Genomic DNA, 16538 nt, shown 5'->3' on the forward strand with positions numbered 1-16538 from the left:
TTGAAGCCATTGATGTCGACCTCTGGTATGTCGTCAAGAATGGCGTTCCCAAGACTGGTGAAGGTGTCACCCCTGCTGATGTCAAGAAGTTCATTCAACCGGATTCTACTGCCAAGAACATCATCTGTGGTCATCTGACCAAAGGACAGTATGGCCGTGTGAGTGCTCTGGAAACGTCGAAGCTAGTCTGGGACTGGCTCTCCAAGGTCAACGAAGGTGTCTCAACCCAGAGATATCAAAGGATCAGTGTTCTTCGCAACCTCTTCAACCGCTTCAAGAGAAACGACAATGAGAATGTCCAGCTCACGTTTGATCGCCTCACTGACATCACAAATAAGCTTTGTGCTCTCGGCGCCACTGAAATCACCAAGCATGAAATCGTCAAGACACTCCTGAGATCACTTGATAGCTCGTTCGACACCCTTGCCCTGATGATACAAGAACGCCCTGACTTCAAGACACTCAATCCATCTGACATACTTGAGGGGCTCAACACACATGAGTTTCAGCTATCTGAGAAAAGAGATATCTATGGTCCCAACTATGGCCAAACTCCCACTTTGAAGGCAAAGGATGTTTCCTCATCTGAAGAAGAATCTGACTGCAGTTCTGGTGATCCTGAAGATATTGGAAAGGAGCTTGCTATGCTTGTGAAGAAGTTCCAGAAGTTCACTAGGAAGAAAGGCTTCAGAAAGTCTTCATGATCCAGCTCAAGAAATGATGAAGCTTCCACTCATGACCACAAGAAGAGAACATGTCACAAGTGCAAGAAACCTGGACACTACATCTCTGAGTATCCCTAGTGGGACAATGAGAACAAGAAGAAGAAGAAGAAGAGCAAGGAATATGATTCTGATGACAATAAGAAGAAGAAATCCTCAAAATCTTCTTCCAAGTCTTCGTCCAAGTCTTTCATCACATAAGAAGAGCTCATCTGGCAAGGCTCGTGCTTTTGTTGGCAAGGAAATGGATTCAGAGGAGGAGTCTGCTTCCGACGAGGCGGAGGTGGAGTCTGAGGAGGATTCCAACTCCAGCGTTGCAAGTCTGGCTCTAGCTACAGCCTACGTTGCCAAGTCCATCTTCAACACTGAAGACAATGGCTCCGTCACCAACGCTGATGCTAATGACAAGGACGACTCCGCTCCCACCTACTGCTTCATGGCACGCGGTGCCAAGGTAAACTCACGCGATGCTTACTTTCAAACATCAAGTGAAGATGACTCTGATTGTGAATCCAAACCCAGCTACAAAACACTTGCTAAAATTGCAACTGAACAACAGAAAGCTATGGAACATATTCAAAAACTGTTAGCCAAAAGCGATGACCTGTTGGACGCGGAAATGACCCGATCTCAGTCCTTAATTGAAGACATAAAAAATCTTCATGTTAAGTACGAGGAACTTGAAAGTCGTCATGAAACGCTCTCAACAACTCATGAAAAGCTTTCCTACGATTATCTTCAAAGGAAGCAAGAACTTGAGAAATTGAGAGCGGCTCATGAAGATCTTCAAAAAGAGAATGAGTCACTTCGCGCTCAACAGATCAGTCCCGCTCAGGAAGGATTTGAACCACCATGTCTAAAATGCCTTGAGCGTGATAACGCTACTTCTGTTGCTGAATGCTCTACTGCTGCTACTGTTGCAATATCTTCAACTGTTGATGTGGTAACTAACCCCTCTGCTGAGGATGCCACCACTATTGCTGATGAAAATGCTAGGTTGAAGACATTGCTTGAAACAGGGATGTACAAAAGTCTCAAAGGGCATCAGACACTGTGCGATGTCCTCAAAAAGCAGATTCTGAACCGAAACCCTAGGAAAGAGGGTGTTGGGTTCGAGAGGAAAATGAATGTTGATGGTTCCTACTGGAAGCCTGAGCAGTACCCCAAAACCACATGGGTTGCTGCAAAGGGACCTTCAGTGGATCCATCCACCTTATCTGGCTTCACTTGTGCTAACCCAATTATCATTGATGATTCCTTGGATGCAAACTATAAACTGTTTAAGAATCAGAATGGTGAAGTGTTTGCCAGGTATATTGGTACTAACTGCAGGAATGGGCCACCTTTGAAGAAGATATGGGTACCCAAAAGTTGTCTTAAAAATCTTCCTATGAATGTCATCATGACACCACAAGGGAAGAAGACAAATCCCAGAGCAAAGGCTTCATATGATCCAAAGGCTTCATACAGACACAGGACTCACCTGAGTCACCCTAACGCCAATGTTTTGCAGGGAAATCATACTCAAACTTATGAATATGAGCGTGTTTCTTCAAACCGCTATGTTCATAAAACCAAGAACTTTTCTGCTTATTCATATGAGTATCATTCATCTCCTGCAAGGCTATTTGCTAGGGCTCCAAAGCCGAAGTTCTCAGATGCTGCACTTAGACTCATCGCTTCTAAGCCACCCCTGAAGATGTGGGTGGTTAAGAAGAATTAACTTTCTTTTGCAGGGAAAGGTCTCCAGACGGAAATCAAAGGCGTCTGACGCTATTGCTGGGGACCTAAAGCATCTTGTAGGGCGCAAGATAAAATGCCCAAATGGTCTCACTCTGTATATTGTTCCTGAATCACTTGCCAAACATCCTATAAGTCCTAACCTTGATCTAAGCTTTGATAATCCCCTTGTCCGTCAAATGTTTATGCTTCACAATACTCTTGGTGAAGCCTATCCCCCTAACTGTACTGTTGGGTATGACACCAAAGTCTTCAGAATGGATTATGGACAGTGGATGCACTAATCATATGGCTGGTGATCAAAGTCTTCTCATGGACTCAACCTTACGTCCATCTGACAAGAGTCACATCACATTTGCTGACACTGGTAAAAGCAAGGTATTGGGTCTAGGTAGAGTTGCAATCTCAAAGGATCAGCACATGGATAAAGTGATGCTTGTTGAATCCCTTGGTTTCAACTTAATGTCTGTCTCAATGCTTTGTGACTTGAACATGATTGTGATATTTGGAAAATACCGTTGCCTTGTACTAATGGAATCTGACAAGTCTCTAGTCTTTGAAGGGTATCGGAAAGATGATTTGTACATGGTAGATTTCTCAGCAGGACCACAGCTTGCCGTATGTCTTCTAGCAAAAGCTTCAGAGTGCTGGCTCTGGCATCAGAGGCTAGGGCATGCTGGCATGAGGAACTTGTGCACTCTCGCGAAGAAGAAACACGTCATAGGCATCGAGGGAGTCAAGTTCAAGAAGGATCACTTGTGCGGTGCCAGCGAAGCTGGAAAGATGACAAGGGCCAAGCATCCCTCGAAGACAATCATGACGACATCTCAACCCTTCGAGCTGCTACACATGGACCTATTTGGCCCTACTCACTACTCTACTCTCACTACTACTGCTTGTCTCTATGGCTTCTTCATTGTTGATGATTATTCAAGATATACATGGGTGCATATAATTCTCTACAAGACTGAAGTGCAGGATGTCTTCAGACGCTTCACCAACCGTGCCATGAATAACTATGGCGTCAAGATCAAGCATATCAGAAGTGACAACGGCACAGAGTTCAAGAACACCGGCCTCGACCTTTACCTGGATACATTGGGCATCACTCATGAGTTCTCCGCTCCATATACACCTCAGCAGAATGGCATCATGGAGCGGAAGAACAGAACACTCATTGAGATGGCTCGAATGATGCTTGATGAATACAAGACTCCAAGAAAGTTCTGGCCTGAAGCCATTGATACTGCATGTCACGTCATCAACCGTGTTTATCTTCACAAGCTTCTAAAGAAGACATCCTATGAACTCCTAACTGGTAAGAAGCCAAATGTCAGTTACTTCAGGGTATTTGGTGCTAGGTGCTGGATCAAGGATCCAGATCACACTTCAAAATTCGCACCGAAAGCACATTAAGGTTTTATGCTTGGTTACGGAAAGGATTCACACTCCTACAGAGTCTTCAACCTCTTTCACTATAAAGTGGTTGAACTGTAGATGTGTGGTTCGATGAAACTAACGGCTCGCAAAGAGAGCACCTGCCAAATGTGATAGATGAAGTTCCACCTAGTGAATCCATCAAGCTTATGGGAACTTGTCGTGGAATTGTCACGGCAGATGTCCTCGAGCTAGGACTTAGTCGTGGAGCCATTGCAGCTAGGAAGCTTGAAGGGGTTAAGTGGGACAAGGAATACGAGGGTTTATACTGGTTCGGCCCCTTACGGTGAAGGTAAAAGCCTACGTCCAGTTTGAGGTGGTATTGATTAGGGTTTCGATGACCAGGGAGCTTAACTGCTATGCCTGGCTCTCGATGAGATCTTTCTTGTCCCTAAACCGCTGTCGGGTCATCCCTTTATATAGGGAGGCTGACGCCCAGCAGCTCTCAAAGTCCCGGCCGGCTCATAAGAGTGTCCGGCTCGGACTCTCAACTATTCTTGCCTTACACTACAAGTTCTACCAGGATAATGATTGCAACTACGGGCCTTAAGCCGTATCCGGGTCTTAAGCCCATCTCTGGCCCACCGTCTTCAAGCTTAACGCCGGGCTTCTAGTGATGACCATATGAGTAACCAGGCCCCTCCTGGCGGGTGACTCTAAGGTCTATATCCTCAACATTAGGCCCCAGATTGATTTGAGCCGGCTCATGTCAATCTTCAATCTTTTCGACAGAAAAAATCTCCGGCTTACAATTATGTGAAGGCCATAACCCGGTGTGACGTCATCCTCTGGACTCCGGGTAATCCGCCGTGATGTCATCTTCCATTAAGCCCGTTTTTTACTCCACCAGATCCGCAACGGATCTTATCTTTACTGCCATCCCGAAAATCGAGGCGTTTCGTGGGGAGATAACCACGCCATGGTCTCCTTGATTCTCGCGCCCACTTATGAGCTCGCCCTTATAAATAGGCCGGCCCGACGGGCCCTTCTCACTCTCCTTCCTCTGTCGTCTCCTTCCTCTCACTGTTCCCGTGCTGCTCGAGCTCCGCCGCTGTCGCCACCGCGGGTCTTCTCGTCGTCACCAGCTCAGGCCGCTGCATCACCCTGATTTGACCAGAGAAACACGACGACCTCCGCGACTCCCCAGCCCCTGTAAGTCCTGGCTGCCCTATAGAACGGATCTGCAGTAGGGTTCGAGTAGTTCGTCCGTGTTCTTCGTAGTTCATCACGGGCCTCAGTAGATTTGATTTTTACTGCCTCCTTTTGATCTTAGACTTGCATAGAACCATTGCGGTGACTGTTTAGCACCCATTTTACATACAAGCAGCTCTCTTTTTACTGCATAAGAACCTTGTTCGAGCCCAAGAACTTCTCCAGCGTCTGTTTCTAGGTCTAGAAACTTTTCTTTTGCCCGACCATTTTGATCCAAAATATTTACCGCAATGCGTGAAACCTGTTTTTCACCGTACTTAGTAAAAAACTGCCCTCATTGAGTCATGGCGGTTTACATTTCCGGCTTAAAGAAACCACGTGCCGTAGAACCTTCTGACTTAAAGGAGACCATGCACCATAGAATTTTCCGGCTCATCTGTGATAAGGCCGTAGACAATCGAATTACTCTCAATACTTCAGGCGGCTTAAATAGCCCAGTGCACTTAGATATATGTCATTAGTCCCCTTCATAAGCCGCCACCTTAAACCTTGACTTGTAAGTCTCCTCCGGCTCATTATTAAACCGGACATTTTTCCCTGTATCATAGGCTTCCAACAGTCACCATGCCTCCCAAAGCTCCTAAAGCCTCCATCACTTGCAACTGGATGAGGTCCAATGTCACCAACGAGACGTTAACAGATTTTGTCAAGTCTGGCTATCTTCCCAAGAAGGACGTCAGAGGAGAGACCACAGCCAAGGGACGGGGAGGTGGTCATTTTTGCGGATCATATGAGCCGGGGCTTCGCACCGCCCGGCTCAAAGTTTTTCAGAGACGTTCTGAATTTCTTTGATCTGCGGCCTCAGGACATAGGACCCAACTCAGTGTCCAATATCTGCAACTTCCAAGTGTTCTGCGAGGTTTACCTTGGAGAAGAACCCAGTCTGCTGCTCTTCGGAGAGCTTTTCTATTTAAACTGCCAGAACGAGTGCGCCAACGGGCCAAGTTTGGAGCTAGGCGGCATCTCCATCCAGCGGCGCAGGGACTGCCTTTTCCCTTACGCAGAGCCGCCGAGCCACCCCAAAGACTGGAATCTGACGTGGTTTTACTGCCAAGACACGTCGCCGGCTGATGAGAGTCCGTTGCCCGGCTTTCGCCCCTCGCGTCTGGAGCCGACTCACCCACTGTCAGACAAGCTGACTCAAGCGGAGCGCCAACCTCTGCTCCCCACCATCAACAAGATCAAGGCTCTCCTGGGCAATGGCCTGAACGGAATCGATCTGGTCCGGGTCTGGATCTCGTGGCGGGTGATCCCATTGAGCCGCCGCCCCGGCTTAATGTGTGAGTACACGGGCCGAAAGGATGACCCCCAGAGACATAGCCGCAACGATCTTCCTGAAGATGTTGCAGAGGAGATGACCAAGGCTCTCTTGAACAAGAGCCTAGCAGACTGCGGAAGGACCGGGCTAGCCCCCTTCTGCAAGACCAACCCAGCCCCAGCGGTAAGCCGCTGATCTGAACATCTTATCTGCATATAACTTTCATCTGAATCGTTTTAAGAAATCATCATTGTATTTTTCAGGCTGATGATAAGTTCTGGCGGGTCAAATATGACCATGAGGCGGCCAAGAAGGCCAGAAAGGCGAAAAAAGCCGCCAAGAAAGCCGCCCCTCGCAAGAAAGGAAATAGGCCTACTGCTTCAGAGCTGATGCAACTAAGCGACAGCTCCGAGTCAGAGGTAACCCCTGAGCCTGTAAGTCCTTGTTGTACTTTGTTGTTTACTTCTGTCCTCCTTATCAATACTTGTTCATCAACAGGACGACACCGGAGCAAGTAACCCGGTGGTTGAAGAGGTAACGACATTTTCCTCCGACTCGGAGCCCTTGCCAAGGCTGAAAATCCGAAGGGTAACCCGGAAAGTAAGCTTTTCACATCCTTTAGCTTATCAAGACCCTCAATTTATTTTGAAGCGACAGGTGCATGAGAGCCGGCGGCACACCCGGACCGACAAAAGCACCGACCTCTCCTCCGGGTTACCTGACGCATCGAGGAAACGCCGGACCGAGGTGATCTCAAAATTGTACCCTTTTCATCCTTTGGCAGGTGTTATACGTCAACCGCTCAACTCTTCTGACTCAAATTATCAGGAAACTTCCCCCTCTTCTGGCGACTCTATGCAGTCAAGCCTGCCGGCTTTCAAGACCGTGCTCGGGTAATGATAACCATCTCATATTGTACTTTTGTGTTTACTTACACCATTGTGCTTAACCTTTCTGTCTTTCCAGTGCCCAGACCGAGCTCACCAAGAGGGCGAAGAAATCCAAACCGGTCGATGAGCCGGACTTGCCTGAGCTAGAGGCAGCCGCTCAAGAACCGCCGGCTGCCTCTGCTCCTGAGGCTGCTGCCCCAACCGACAAGCCCGCAACAGAAGCTTCTGTTAACCCGGAGGCCTCCAGCTCGGCTCAACCAGCAGACGACCCGGACGTGGTAATCACCCGGACGGAGTTTGTTGAGCCGGGGAGACCTACTGCGCTCGCCAAGTGCTCCGCCAAAGGGGAGCTACTAGAGTCCCGCCGGGTGAACCTGGACCTCACTGACTACGCCAACTTGAACATTGGAGAGATCGTCTCCGGCTTCGTCAGCCAAGTACACAAGAGCCGAGACGCAGAGATTGCCATGGTGAACCAGATCCAACAGAAATCTGAGGTATTATTCTTCAGTCCTCTTACTTACTGCATAGTTACCTTTACCATGCTAGCCCCCAAGTCGACGACTTATGATTGAGTATGTTGTAGACTTAGGTTCCGGCTTATTTCCATGAACCGGTAGTGTGTAGATAGGAACATTCAATATGCATTAGCCCCCAAGTGCCAAGTGTCTTTGCTTGGAAAGCGCTTGGGACTTTAAATTTGTATAGTACCTGTTCATGCTATAATCCGGAAATTTATGCAGGCTGCTGGCAAGAAGCTTGAGGCTGACCTCGCTGATCTTAAGAACCGGCTAAAGATGCAAGAGATGGAGACCCGGAAGGCAAATGCCAAATTTGTGTCCAGCATCGCCGCGCAAGAAAAGCTGAAGACCGAATTTGATGCTGAACGGAAAGCCTGGGCTGAAGAGAAGGCCGCGCTGGTGAATCGGGCGGAACAGGCGGAGAAGGCTTCGGCAGAGAAGACCGCCGAACTCTCCGGGTTAAAGCGCCAAGTGTCTCAGATGGTTGCTGCAATCTTCGGTAAGTCATCCGCCGGCTTTCATCTAGTTTAAAATTTTGATGCCTCATAACTCACCCTTATCGGCGGCTTATCCTGTTCTGTAAAACAGGTCCCAGAAGTGCCAACCTCAACCAGAGTGTGGTAACCAAGCTAAAGGCCGTGTACACCCTGGTGGAGCAACTCTACACCGGGTCACAGCGTGCCTTGGCTGTGGTGGCCCTATCCAACGAAGTGCCGACTCACCTGGTGGAGGTTCTTCGCCGGCTCGCCGTTCTGCCTCAACGGATCCAAGAGCTGCGACGGGCCTCTGCAAGAGCCGGAGCGATCGCCGCGCTGAGCCGGGCCAAGGCGTTCCTGCCAGAGTTAGACCCGGCGGACATCGCCCTCGGCTATCCAAGTCTGAAGGAAGACGGCACCGCCTTCGATCAGAAGGACTTCGCAGCTTGCGTGAAGGCCGTACGCCCGGTGGCCACTCTGATTGGCAATGATACAGATCTGACGAAGTATCAGCCGGGCTACGATGCAGAAAATCAGAGGATCCCTACTCCGCGCTATGAAGCCCTCAACTTGATTCCGCCGGCTCGTCAGCACACCTTCGCCCCGGAGATTGACCCGGCCGGGTTAATTGATGAGGAAGCCCAATTCGAAGCTCTCAGCGGCATCGACTGGAAGTCATCAACTTTCCAGGTCGTGGGAACAGCCGGAGGAGAAGAGAGGAACGAGCCGGAGACTTCAACCCAGCAAGCGTCGTGACTCGGCTGGCGGCTTATCAAACGATGCCTCACCCTTTTGGACTCAATGAGTCTTGTAATAGAGTAGGACCAATACTTTATCTCTGCCGTGCCATCGTGCACGCCTTGAATGCTGAAGTCTGTTGAAGTTGTCTCCTTTATATTTCTCCGGGTCGTAATCAATCATTTGTTTTCCTTAATCTCAAAATAGTTGCCTTTAACTATCCTGCAGAGAAGGACAAATCACAAGTCCCGAGGCGGCTTACCGCCCTGAGAATCATAAGTTTTAGTTATATAACCCGGAGTATGAATCAAAAAGGACTGGTCTTCAATTATATCCTTAAGACAGCCGTAATAACACACTTAGCGGCCTGCAAGCATACTTCCGGTTTAGATAACCCGGGTAATAAGGTTGGGACCTCAACTCCGGTGTACCTGTCTTAATGACACCCATTGTGTCAACTAACACTGTTAATCAAGTTTTAAGCCGGCGAAGTGAGACCCGGCTGTACACACTTTGAAATAATCAGAAGAAACTTGCTATAAAGCAGAAGAACTTAGGGGCTTCCGGTTCGAATACGACCAGAGACCCGGCCCAAAGGGGTTATGCTAGGATTCGAATACGATCATATAGCCCCCAGTGGGTGTGGCGATGCCAATCAAGAGGGTACTGACAGCTATGTTCTCTTTGGTTCGAATACGACCCATGTTTGAACAGGAAGCCCCCAACTGACTTAGAATTGTTTAACGACGCTGATTCGAATACGATCCACGTCGGTTCCCAAAGAGGTTAAACTATGATTCAAATATGATCAAAGAAAACTCCCCAATGAGCTCGGCACTTTGCCAATCAAATGGGTATCGACAGCTATGTTCTCTTTGGTTCGAATACGACCTATGTTTGAACAGGAAGCCCCCAAGTGACCTTATCGCCTACGGCTAGATTCGAATACGATCATAAGCCGGATCCTCCTTCAAGTTATCATGTAATCTGGCAATGAAAACAACACGTGCACATTTGGAGGAGAAAAAAAGGACAGAGGTCCTGCTTTATTGCTTATCATAATATATACATGGCTTAGAGAAGTATGTACATCATGAGAGCCGGTGGCTCAAGTGTAGTAAGGCCGAAGCTGAGCTATGTTCCACGGCCGACGGGTCTCTTCCTCCGACTTACGTGAATCTTTGTGCTCCCGAATGTCAATGAGGTAATATGACCCGTTGTGCAAATTCTTGCTGACCACAAAGGGCCCTTCCCAAGGCGGGGATAGCTTGTGTGCATCTGTTTGATCCTGGATGAGCCGGAGCACGAGATCACCTTCCTGGAAGACCCGGGATTTAACCCGGCGGCTATGATAACGGCACAGGTCTTGTTGGTAAATCGCTGAACGGGCTGCTGCCACATCACGCTGTTCGTCCAACAAGTCAAGAGCATCTTGGCGCGCCTGTTCATTATCCGCCTCAACGTAAGCCGCCACTCGAGGTGAGTCATGACGGATGTCACTGGGGAGGACTGCTTCTGCCCCATAAACCATGAAGAAAGGCGTAAAACCTGTAGACCTGTTAGGAGTAGTGTTGATGCTCCATAACACGGAGGGCAACTCCTCCACCCAACAACCCGGCGTCCGTTGCAAAGGGACCAAAAGCCGGGGCTTGATGCCCTTCAGAATCTCCTGATTAGCTCTCTCAGCCTGACCATTGGATTGAGGATGAGCCACCGAGGAAACATCAAGTCGGATATGCTCTCGTTGACAAAACTCCTCCATGGCGCCTTTGGATAAATTGGTGCCATTGTCAGTTATAATGCTGTGTGGAAAACCAAAGCGAAAGATCACCTTTTTCATAAACTGAACCGCCGTGGCTGCATCACACTTGCTAACTGGCTCCGCTTCAACCCACTTGGTAAACTTGTCAACTGCCACCAAAAGGTGGGTCTTCTTATCCTTGGACCTTTTGAAAGGCCCAACCATATCAAGCCCCCAGACCGCAAAGGGCCAAGTAATTGGGATCATCCTCAGCTCTTGAGCCGGTACATGAGCCCGTCGCGAGAACCTTTGGCAACCATCACACTTACTGACCAAGTCCTCTGCATCAGCATGAGCCGTCAACCAATAAAAACCATGACGAAAAGCCTTGGCCACAAGAGACCTTGAGCCGGCGTGATGGCCACAATCCCCTTCATGGATCTCACGCAAGATCTCTTGACCTTCCTCAGGGGAAACACAACGCTGAAACGCTCCCGTAACACTGCGGTGATGCAACTCACCATTGATAACAATCATTGACTTAGCCCGCCGGGTTATTTGCCTGGCCAAAGTTTCATCCTCAGGCAACTCGCCCCGGGTCATGTAAGCCAGATAGGGCATTGTCCAGTCTGGTATGATATGGAGAGCCGCCACCAGTCGTGCCTCCGGGTCAGGGACATACAAGTTTTCCTCTGTAGGCAGCTTAACAGAAGGATTATACAGGACATCCAGGAAAGTATTAGGCGGCACCGGCTTTCGCTGAGAGCCTAGCCGGCTTAAAGCATCAGCCGCCTCGTTCTTCCTGCGATCGATGTGTTCCACTTGGTAGCCCTGAAAGTGCCCAGCAATGGCATCAACTTCGCGGCGATAAGCCGCCATGAGAGGGTCCTTAGAGTCCCACTTGCCTGATACTTGTTGAGCCACCAAGTCTGAGTCGCCGAAGCACCTTACCCGGCTCAAGCTCATCTCTTAGCCATCCGAAGACCGTGGAGCAAGGCCTCGTACTCAGCCGCATTGTTAGTGCAAGGAAACATCAATTGTAGCACATAATGGAACTTGTCACCTTTAGGGGAAGCCAATACAACTCCAGCCCCCGAGCCCTCCAACTGCCTGGACCCATCGAAGTGAATAGTCCAATATGTGTTATCCGGCTTTTGCTCGGGCACTTGTGACTCTGTCCAATCATTGATGAAATCCACCAAGGCCTGAGATTTAACAGCAGTGCGTGGCACATATTTGAGACCATGAGGTCCGAGCTCGATAGCCCACTTAGCCACTCTCCCTGTGGCCTCTCTGTTTTGAATGATATCACCAAGAGGGGCAGAACTGACCACGGTTATGGGATGACCCTGGAAATAATGCTTAAGCTTCCGGCTTGCCATGAACACACCATAAACAAGCTTCTGCCAATGTGGATACCGCTGTTTGGACTCGATAAGCACTTCGCTGACATAATAAACCGGCCGCTGAACCGGATGCTCCTTACCCTCTTCCTTGCGTTCCACCACCACAGCCACACTGACGGCTCGTGTGTTCGCCGCCACGTACAGTAATAAGGGCTCCTTATCAACCGGAGCAGCAAGGACTGGGGGCTCTGCCAGCTGCTTCTTCAAATCCTCAAAAGCGGTATTAGCTGCATCATTCCAGACAAAGTTATCAGTTTTCTTCATCAACTGATATAATGGCATGGCCTTCTCACCCAAACGGCTTATAAACCGGCTTAAAGCAGCGATGCGACCCGCCAAACGCTGAACGTCATTTATACACGCCGGCTTAGCCAGGGAGGTGATGGCCTTGATCTTCTCCGGGTTAGCCTCAATGCCTCTGTCAGAAACCAAAAAACCCAAGAGTTTGCCTGCAGGGACACCAAAGACACACTTGGCCGGGTTAAGCATCATCTTGTAGACCCGGAGATTATCAAAGGTTTCTCTCAAATCATCTATCAGGGTTTCCTCCTTTATGGATTTAACCACAATATCGTCCACATAAGCATGAACATTGCGCCCAATCTGTTTATGAAGACAGTTCTGCACGCAACGCTGATAAGTCGCCTGTGCACACTTGAGTCCAAAGGGCATGGACACATAGCAGAAGGCTCCAAAGGGAGTGATGAACGCCGTCTTCTCCTGGTCCTTAACTGCCATTTTAATCTGATGATATCCAGAATAAGCGTCCAGGAAACTTAAGCGCGCACAACCGGCCGTAGCATCAATAATTTGATCAATACGGGGAAGGGCAAAAGGATCAGCCGGACACGCCTTTATTTAAGTCCGTGTAGTCCACACACATCCGCCAAGTGCCGTTCTTCTTGAGTACGAGCACCGGGTTAGCTAACCATTCTGGGTGGAAGACTTCAACAATAAACCCGGCCGCCAAGAGCCGGGCCACCTCTTCGCCAATAGCTTTCCGCCTCTCTTCATTAAACCGCCGAAGGAACTGCCTGACCGGCTTAAATTTCGGATCAACATTGAGAGTGTGCTCAGCGAGTTCTCTAGGTACACCTGGCATGTCAGAAGGTTTCCATGCGAAGATGTCCCTATTCTCACGGATGAACTCGATGAGCGCGCTTTCCTATTTTGGATCCAGATTGGCACTGATGCTAAATTGCTGAGATGAATCTCCTGGAACGAAATCAACAAGTTTAGTCTCATCAGCCGACTTAAATTTCATTGCCGGCTCATGCTCCGTAGTCGGCTTTTTCAGAGAGGTCATATCAGTTGGGTCAACATTGTCCTTGTAAAATTTCAACTCCTCTGTTGCGCAAACAGATTCTGCATAAGCTGCATCGCCTTCCTCACATTCCAAGGCCACCTTCCGGCTGCCGTGAACCGTAATGGTCCCATTATGACCCGGCATCTTGAGCTGTAAGTAAACATAACACGGCCGTGCCATGAACTTGGCGTAAGCCGGCCGCCCAAATATAGCATGGTACGGACTTCTTATCTTGACCACCTCAAAGGTCAATTTTTCCACCCTGTAGTTGTTTTCATCTCCGAAGGCCACTTCCAACTCGATCTTGCCGACTGGATAAGCCGACTTACCAGGTACCACACCATGGAAGATAGTGTTTGACTGGCTGAGGTTCTTATCAACCAACCCCATACGGCGAAAAGTCTCATAATAGAGGATGTTGATGCTGCTGCCTCCATCCATGAGCACCTTAGTGAACTTATATCCTCCCACCTGAGGAGCCACCACTAAGGCCAAGTGACCCGGATTGTCCACCCGGGGAGGGTGATCCTCTCTACTCCACACTATAGGCTGCTCAGACCACCGCAAGTAGCGTGGAACCGCCGGCTCAACAGCATTCACGGCCCTCTTATGAAGCTTCTGGTCTCGCTTACACAGACTGGTGGTAAATACGTCCACCGCTAAGCTGCTTTGGATTGGTCTGATAACCCCCTGCTGCTGTTGATGACCCTGGCCAGACTGCTGATTTTAAAGCCCCCTTGACCGTTCGGAGGATTAGAATTTGAGCCGCCGCCCGGGCCATGAAAACCGCCGGCGCCTGGGCCGCCGCCCGGGCCATTGTAATTCTTAAAGGCCTTCATGATTTCACAATCCTTCCATAGATGAGTCGCTGGCTTCTCTCTAGAGCCATGCCTTGGACAAGGCTCATTCAACAGCTGCTCCAGCGTCGGGCCTGACCCGCCGCCTCGGGGAGGGGGCCTCCCCTTGCGTCGCTGGTTATTACCTTGTGAGCTGGCGTTGGCTACAAACTCTAGGCTGCCATCGGCCTTGCGCTTGCTTCCTCCTTGGTTCCCCGGGTTATGCTGAGGACCCTTGCCATTGCCGTTCTTCTTTCCCTTCCCTGTCCTTTCATCATCTGAAGCGGGGTCCTTGGTACCATCAGAATCGGCGTACTTGACAAGAGCCGCCATCAGTGTACCCATATCATTGCAGTCGCGCTTAAGCCGCCCGAGTTTCATCTTCAGGGGCACAAAACGACAATTCTGCTCCAACATTAAGACCGCTGAGCCGGCATCCATCTTATCTGACGAATGTATGATCTCCTTAACCCGGCGAACCCAATGTGTCGTAGACTCACCCTCCTGCTGCTTGCAGTTAGTCAAATCCACAATTGACATAGACTGCCTACAGGTATCCTTGAAGTTTTGGATGAACCGGGCCTTCAGCTCAGCCCAAGACCCAATGGAATTCGGCGGTAGCCCTTTCAACCAAGTGCGGGCAGTCCCATCTAACATCATGGTGAAGTACTTGGCCATCGCCGCCTCACTGACCTCCAGCAGTTCCATGGCCATCTCGTAACTCTCGATCCAGGCCGCGGGTTGTAAGTCAGTTGTGTAATTAGGCACCTTCCTAGGGCCTTTGAAGTCCTTGGGTAGACGTTCATTGCGGATAGCTGGCACTAAACAAGGGACACCCCCAGTCCTGGTAGGGATACCCACGTCGACGGAAGTCGTCGGATAAGCCGGGGGGTCTGGTAAGCCGTCAATTGAGGCACCTGTTCCGCCTCTTGCCGCGCTCTGTCCTGGTCTGCTGCGTGAAAGGCTCCATTATGAGCCGGGCCATGGCCAGGGGCGGGTCATGGCGTCGGACGTTACTTGAGCCGGTCGCTGAGACCATGTGTCTGCTGTAACTCGGGCTCCGGCCTGGACGAGGGGTCGAGTGGATCCTATCCCGGCTGTAGGAGTACGCCTCTTGCTGCGCCAGTGCTGTCTGAAGGAGTTCCCTGACCCGGCGGGTTTCAATAGCCGTCGGAGAGTCTCCATCGACTGGGAGAGCCGCCAGCCGTGCTGCCGCGGCGACCATGTTCTCCAACGGGTTATTATAATGACCCGGGGGTATTGGCACGTACTGAGGCGGGGCAGGGGGCACCTGGGGAGGCCCCATCACTTGTGGCTGAATAGGGGTCCCAGACCCGGGCACTATGACCCCTGGCGGGTTACTAGACCCTGCACCTGGCGTGTTGAAGAGGTTGCGTGGATCGTAAACCGGAGGGAGTCGAGATTGGGTCTTTTGATGCCTCCTTCTCATGACCTCATTGGACGCGTTCTGATCCATCGTGAGTTGGAAGGACTGCGCCTGGATCAACTGAGTTTGGGCATCGAGAGCCGCCCTCTCCGCAGCCATCCTGATCCCTTCCGCTGCAAGATCCTCCTTAGCTTTCACTAGATCCAATTTTAACTGTGCCACCTCCGCATCATGCTGAGCTTGATCCGCCGGGTCAACCGTGGCGGTTAACAGGGCCGTCATCTTGTCCGTGAGATCCATCAGCACCTGAGCCGGAGAAGGCACCGGGTTTCCCGCTCCAGCAGCGGGGTTCTGAACAGGCTGCGCACCGGCCATAAAGATTCCAACCCGGCTTGGCGGCTCAAATAGGTCCGGAATACTGTCACCATCGGAACAACCCATGAGCCTGCCATCTTGAAGTTGATACAACGAGTTTGACTCATCGGTGGCCGACTCGCCGTCAGAGCCGGCGGCCGTCTCATCACCAGATCCAGATCGATCAGAGAGTCCTCCATGGATACACCCCACAAAAGCATGCCTTAAGGCAGGCCGGGCCCGGGCGGGTCGTGCACGCTGAGCCGTCTCGATGAGATCGGCGCAGAGATCCGGCTCAGGGCCCGGCTCACCAATCCTGCCAATGAAAATATGAATTCCGCCGAAGGGGACCCGGTACCCATACTCAATTGAGCCGGCGTCGGGGCCCCAGTTTGCATCGTCGATGTAGAGCTTGCCGCGACGACTCTTGGTCATCCGGCCCACAGCGTATCCCTTGAGCCCTTCGAAGCTGCCCTTCAAGAACTCAAATCCACCGTGCGCTGGCCCCACGGTG

This window comes from Triticum aestivum, chromosome 3D, assembly GCF_018294505.1.
Source record: "Triticum aestivum cultivar Chinese Spring chromosome 3D, IWGSC CS RefSeq v2.1, whole genome shotgun sequence".
Classification (NCBI taxonomy): Eukaryota; Viridiplantae; Streptophyta; class Magnoliopsida; order Poales; family Poaceae; genus Triticum; species Triticum aestivum.